Source organism: Elephantulus edwardii, unplaced genomic scaffold (assembly GCF_000299155.1).
Source record: "Elephantulus edwardii isolate Elephantulus edwardi_28Jun2011 unplaced genomic scaffold, EleEdw1.0 scaffold00062, whole genome shotgun sequence".
NCBI classification, from domain to species: domain Eukaryota; kingdom Metazoa; phylum Chordata; class Mammalia; order Macroscelidea; family Macroscelididae; genus Elephantulus; species Elephantulus edwardii.
In genome coordinates this window covers 15,450,490-15,457,423 of record NW_006399812.1, presented here as the reverse complement: position 1 = coordinate 15,457,423, position 6,934 = coordinate 15,450,490, and the positions used below count along the sequence as shown (strand labels likewise).

At 43.8% G+C, this 6,934-nt stretch overlaps 1 pseudogene across 1 annotated transcript in view; it reads right to left on the bottom strand.

The window, feature by feature from the left end:
- The window catches only part of LOC102847316, a 110,185-nt pseudogene that overhangs the window by 4,976 nt on the left and 98,275 nt on the right, over nt 1-6,934 (bottom strand). Inside the window, exons 2-4 of the transcript XR_438897.1 lie at nt 3,454-3,662; nt 3,248-3,407; nt 876-896 (exon numbers count right to left, since the gene is read on the bottom strand). The product of XR_438897.1 is annotated as an uncharacterized LOC102847316 (transcript). The remainder of the gene's footprint in view (nt 1-875; nt 897-3,247; nt 3,408-3,453; nt 3,663-6,934) is intronic.

Sequence of the window (6,934 nt, the reverse complement as noted above, 5' to 3'; positions counted from 1 at the left end):
GCGCGGTTCGAATCCACCAGATGCTCTGCCAGGGAAGGAGGGACAATCTCCTCCTGTACCAGTCAGATCTGATTTGACGGTACACGCACACAAAAATAATAAAATAAAAAAAATTTTAAAAAGATAAAAAAAAAAAGAATTTTCCAAACCAAGTTACATTCCCCCCACCATATACCTAGCACAATCAGCTAATCTCCTTCTCTCCCTCAAACAAAAACACAATTAGGTCATTCCGTTTTCTTAGTCAAAGTCTATTCCTCTTCCATATGTGTCAATTTTTCTATTCGATAGCCTCAAGAAAGTGTAAAATATTAATATATATATTTTTTTATTCGAATCGATGGGTGCTACAATTCTACCTTAAAAAAACAAAAACCTCATATCCGTCACTCCTCTCCAGTCCCAAGGCCAAAGAAATTACCTCAGGCTGACATCATCTCTCAGGGGCACCACAGTCCCCTCTGGTTCATTCCCAGAGTGAACTAACACTCAAACCTGTGCACGTTTCATTTTCCTACTCAAGTCTTCTGCAACTCCTGCCTAGCTGATCAAATCCAAGTCTCCAATTCTCTCCTCAATCTGTCTCCTCATTCTACGTAAGTCTCCAATTCTCTCCTCAATCTGTCTCCTCATTCTACGTACCTCAACCACTACTTGTGCTTTCTATTCATGTCGTTCTCCCAGTTCCCTGGTCAATCCATCCAGAGTCCATCTCCTGGTGGATTAAGTTCGAAGTGGGGTTGTGTCTTTTCATCTTTATATGCCCAGTAACCAAACTAAAGAGTTATTATCTAATCAAGTTCAACTCATACCAATCTCAAGTGTCAGGGTAGAACCTTGCTCCACAAGGCTGTCGAGGCTGTGACCTTTCAGACCCAGGTGTCGGGTCTCCCTTCCTAGCACACCAGATAAGATTTCAACTGTCAGTCTTTCAGTTCAAGTTCTTAACCCTCTGCACACCCAAGGACTGCACCTAATGCAGAGTTTACCACACAACAGTGCTCAAAAGATACTTGCTGAAAACTAGCATAAAAGGCTAAGAGTACATTTTTTTCTTACAAATCTTACATAAAAATGATACTCTCTAACATTAAAATACCTTAAACATCAAAATTAAATAGTGTTAAGAGCACATTAATCTTAGTACCTAAACTTTCTTAAGACACACTCAGGTCTGTAAAAATACAGTTCCACTTGCTGGTTCTAGTCTTCAGCCCATACCCTTAGCACCATGCACAGTTATGTTTTCCAATGAATAACCTTATATTCTTAGGCATCTATTATCAGGGTTCAAAAGCTCTGTATTAGCTACAGCAAGTCTAGGTAAGCAAGTAAATTCTGTAGCTATCAAATGAATAGGATTTCCATTTAGTTGGCATTGCTTGCTACATGATCCAAAGCAGGCAGAAGTCAGTGAATTAAGTGATCCCACGGGGTAAAAAAGCAGAATACATATTCATTTTTCTTTGTTAATGTCACCTTTTAAAATACTGTATACACAGCATCAAAGTATATACATCTATTCTCAGTTCATAAATATAGGTGGACAGGTATGACTAACAGGAGTGGAAAGCCAGGAAAGGGCCGAATGCCCTTCCTACCGGCACAAGAACACATGGAAGGACCCCTTCCAACTATATACAATAAATGAGACCTCAAATTGTGACTACTCTGCATTCACCATTCCTGTGACAGGTGAGGCAATCTGTGCCTGTAAGAACAAATTCAAGCCCTGAGGTTCTATTTATCTTCACCAGGGCCTTCAGATGTGTGTTTCATTCCCCAGAGCTGAAACCACCTCAGTAAGATCAGAGAGCCTTACTGACAATTATGATGTGTTCCTGTGGATTTAAGAACCTTTTAAGTGTGAAGTTGTTTCTACTCATTCTCCACCCTCCTTAGGTGGGTGGCAAAAATAACTGAACCCATCAACTGGGTCCACCATAAACAGGAACTAAGAAACTGAAAAAATCCTTCAGCTACATAGTTGTTGATTGCCATCAAGTCAAAATCTGACTCACAGTCACCCTATGAACCTAGCCCTATCCAATGCCATCCTCACCAGCTCATTAGCATCTTGTCATTTAGTCTCCTGTTTTCCCAAAAACAGAATCCCCTTTAACAACTGCTTACCCCAAAACAATCCCAGTGGCACCAGCTGACAGATCTTAACTTGCAAAGAGCAAGAACTCCTAGACAGAGAACAGGTCCATGATAAAGATACTTTATTTAAAAAAAAAAAAAAACGTGTGGTGTATGTGCAAGGGTCATATATACTATTTGAATCAAAGATTAAGCTAAAATTTATCAAATAAGGAGCCAAGTTACGGTAATCTGGGAGACAAAACTACCAATTATTTGTGTGAACCACTAATGTTAAAAATCTTTCTAAAAGTGACACATTATAGTAGAAACTTCAAACAAGGGTTACAGTCCAACACCACCCCGCCCCCCAAACACACTTTCTGAGGGTAGAAGCCTAGCAGGTGACTTGAGAAACCCTCCCTTCAAAAAAGCATGCCCATCCTCTGTCGAGCTAGCTGTCTGCCTTACTTTGTCCAACTAGTCATTTTCTTGCCCTCCTGTTTTCTACTCAACCCGAGATAGTCGTGTGTCCATCTAACCTGGGTTAAGTAGTGAACTGAAAGATAATCAAACTAGAGCGCCACAAACAAGCAAAATACTCTTTCTCCAAAGTCGCGCATTTACGGATCAGCTAGTATCCCATGAACTCCTGAATTCTCAAGCCACCCAGAGGGAGTCGCTTTTAGCAGGCCAGGAAACGTCCTCTGTGGGCCTGGAAAGAAGAGTCGGTCCCACCTCCTGCAACTCTGGAAACACCCGAGGTCCCCTGGGGCCGATTCGAGGCCAGGCAGTTAAAAATGCACGTTTCGCAGAGGGCCGGGTCTTGCAGGGGCACACCCCATCTTCCACCTGGTCCCCGGCGGCCGGGGGCGCCCGGGGGAGCTGGCAGGCGGGACCCGGAGGGTGGCCCAGCGAGCTGGGCCGCGGCCAGCGATGAGCTCAGCGCCCCCGCGGGGTGTTGCCGGCAGGTTGCATCAGACGCCGCGCGGGGCCGCCGCCCGCACTGCCGGCTGCGCGGGGCCTTCCGGACGAGCCAGCCGCTTCGGGCCCGGCTGGGTGTCCTCAGCCCGGCCTGCGCCCACGCAAGCGCCCGGCTCCGCCGCGGCCTCCCCCTCTTCGCCCCGTCAGCCCGCCCAACCTCTTACCTGCGCTTCCAGACAGCCCGCCCGTAGGCGGCCTTTATTCCGAGCGGCCCCGCACGGCCCTACCCGACCCAGGCCTCGCAGCCTGAGAGTCAGCAAGGAGGAGCGACGGTTACGAAACCGGCAACCTCCGCCCGTTCCGCCGCCGCAGTCCAGCTTCCCCTCCCCTCTAGGCGCGCGCTGCCACCGCCCCAACAACCAATAGGAACATCCGCTTACGACTCACGCTCCCTCCTCTGGCGACGGGCAGCCCCTCCAGCCAATCGTAGATGGGCTGACTGAAGAGGGCGGGCACGTGGTGGAGGCGGTGACCTCCGAGCGGCCGGCGTGGTGGGTGAGGCGGGTAGGTGTGGCGGACGTCCTCCACTGGTGCTGGTCCACGCGGGACCGCAGCTTTCCGGAGCTCTGCGCTTCGGTTGTTAAAAGTTGGAGGCACTGAAGAACCAAAGCCTTATAAAAGCAACACTTTTTTGTAGTTGTCTTCTCAACGTTTTAAGTCACTAATTTCTGTTTTGATTTCAACACATTCGCTAGGACTCAGAGCGTCTTTGACAAACACTCGCCTCCCAGGACGAACGGTGCCCGATACTTAATCGCCCAAGCGCGGGAAGGGGCTCCTCTCTCAAAAGGACTGGCCTCTATTTGATTTTCACTGGGATTTTCACAGCAATGCAGTGTGCAATTGCAAACTTAAAAAAAAAAATAAATAAAAAAATGAGTGAAGCAAAAAAATCCCAGCATAGGATTTTTATTGATGTCATATTTGGGAAAATTGCAGGTGGTGGTTCGTTTTTACGGTGAAATGAAGTGAGTTTCCAAATCAATTCCCTTGTGGTTTCGAGATGAACAGCTTAAGATACATGGATTTCTGAAAATGAGCAGCAATCTAGTTCAAGGGAGGATCTGAAAGCAGTGCTCTGGGTGGAGGACAGTTTTTAACTGATTGGTTTGATTGCTTCCTCTTTAGCAATTCTTATTGTTCAAAAATATTAAGCTTCTGAAAGAGGAAACGTTTCTTCATCACTCGAGCGACGAAACCTGTGAGACTGTTTCGAGGAATCATTATCTAAAAACATTGGGGGGGGGAGTGGACAAGAATAAATGGAGATACACAGTCTCATCGAAACCACTCATGTTTGCCTTCATAGTTCTGACCTGAAAATTAAATTCTGTTGTGATGCTCGTAACCTTGTATGGAGCTCTGGTGCTTAGTGGTAAGAAGTTGGGCTGCCAGCCCGACGGGCACATGATTAGAGTCACCACGGGAGAAAAATAGGTAATCTCCTGTGTGATTTACAGCTTCTGAAAACCCCTTGGAGAGTCAGCTGTGAGTTTTCTGATTTGACAGCACATAACAACAACATAAAATTATAATTTTGCCTTTACTATTTATCCGCTGGTGTGCTAACCATTCTGTCAAGCTTCTCCAACATTCGCTGGGCCTTGTCTGGGCAAGCCTTTGTCCACACCCAACAGGTCTAGCCAGTGTCCTCTGTAGCTGGTTTGTCCTCCTTCCTTAAGATTAATTTATGATAATTGTTCAGTGATAACTCTGCTCAACAACAAATGATAGAAACACTGTCCCTGAACAGTTTGCCACATGGAACTTGCACTTACAACCAGGCTTAAAACCACCACCAGGCCATCTAGTGAGCTCTTTGTTCAGAAATAGTTTTTTAAACTACCATTTTCATTGACAATCCAAGAAAGAGGCCCAAGATGCTCTGAAAGATTATAACAGTGTACTAGTTCTAGTCTGCAAGGATTTTTTCCTTTTTTAAAAAAGTTTTATATTGGTTTGCTTACAAAGTCTGTGTACATTGTGTATCACACTACCTGGATTCACATCATGTTTCATACAATCATTCCATTTATTATGTTTTATGAAATTACTCACCATTGAACTTTACCTACCATTACTCTGTCTTTTTAGGTCCCCACTGGGTCTCTCCTATTTCCTATACCCTCTCTCTCTCTCCCCACCAAATTGTGAAACCCTATGATTTCACCCCTACCCATCCTGACCCCTCTGCTCCCACCGCTTCCTTCCCCTGGATCCCCATGCATGTTATACTAGTTATCCTTTTATTTATACAATAATGGGTTTATGAGGATTTTTGCTAGGCAGACAGATGAGAAGAATATTTCAGTTAGAGGGAAGGGCAGGATTTTCCTCCTTTGTCATTGTGGACCAAGGGAGTTTGGATGCCTTAGTCCTAAAAGAGTTGGGCTGCTCATGCAATATTATTCAAAATGGTTGACTCAGGAGAACATTATGCTGAGTGAAATATCCCAGTCACAAAAGGACAAATATTGCATGGTGCCACTGTTGTAGAATGGGACTGACCTTGGGGTTGGGGAGAGACTGAGTAAGATGGGTTTAATAACGTATACTGCACTGAAACAGAGGAGAGAGAAAACTGTTTAAAAGAGATATGTGACTAGGTATTTAAACTTAAAAAATAAGAGTTGGGCTGCTAATCCTTCTGCTGGTTGGAATCCAACAGCTGCTTCACTGGATAAAGATGAAAAGTCTTCTCCCCTGTAATTTACAACCTCCAGAAAACTACTAGAGGATAAGCTATGAGTCAGTTCTGACTCAACAGCATTGAGTTTTCACTGCAGTTCAGTTGGAGTTGACCCTCCCTTGGAGGACTGTGTATACTATATATGTCATTTTACAGCATTTTACAATATTGCTGCAACATGCTGTTCTCAAGATTCATCCTTGTGATATGATCAGAACCTCATTTCTCTTCAATCTGAGTAATAATCTATGAATATATCATAGGTGGTTTTGTTTTTTGTTTTTCAATACATCTTCATCTATTGATGGATTTTTAATTCCTTTATACTTTTTGTTTTTGTTGTTGTTGTGTACCATCAAGGTGGAACCTCCAGTGGGTTTTCAGAGGCAGTAAATCTCATAGAAAAAGATTTCTCAGCCTTCTCCCATGAAGTAGCTGGTGGATTTGAACTAGAAGTCTTTGGGTTGGCAGTGAAGCTCCTTAACACTAGGCTAGGCTATACTTTGTGGTTTGGAGTATTAAGAAAAGTGCTACAGTGAACATTGGTGTACAAGTTTCTGTCAGTGTTCCTGCCTACATGCCTGCTGGGTGTATACCTAGGATTAAGATTGTTGGGTCATGTGGTAGTTCTATATTCAGCTTTTTGAGGAACTGCCAAACTGCTTTGCACAGCAATGATAACTCTGATATTCTCACCAGCAATGAATGAAGTTCCTAATTTTCCATAGCCTCTCTAACATATTTCTCATTGGCTTGAGTAACAGTTGACCTTCCGCTGGGTTTCCAAGACTATAAATCACACAGAAGATTGCTCTTCTTTCTTTTGTGAAGTTGCCTTTGGATTTGAATGAGCAGAGAGGCACAGCTTTTAGATTAACAGTACAACTCCCAAGGACTATGCAAGCAGAGCACTTGTGCAAAGGTCCTATAATAGGAGAAGTGGAGAGCAGTGTGTGTGTGCACGCATGCACATGCCAGAATGTACATATATGTGCATGTGAGTGATTTTATTAACTCCTTTTCATTTTTTTCATGTGTGGTGGAAAAAATATATACAGCAAAAGATACCATCTCAATTTCTACATATAAATTCAGTGTTGTTGATTAGATTCAGGTTGTACAACCATCCAACCATTCTCGTTATTATTTTTCTTTCTTTTTTTTTTAATTTTTTTAAAA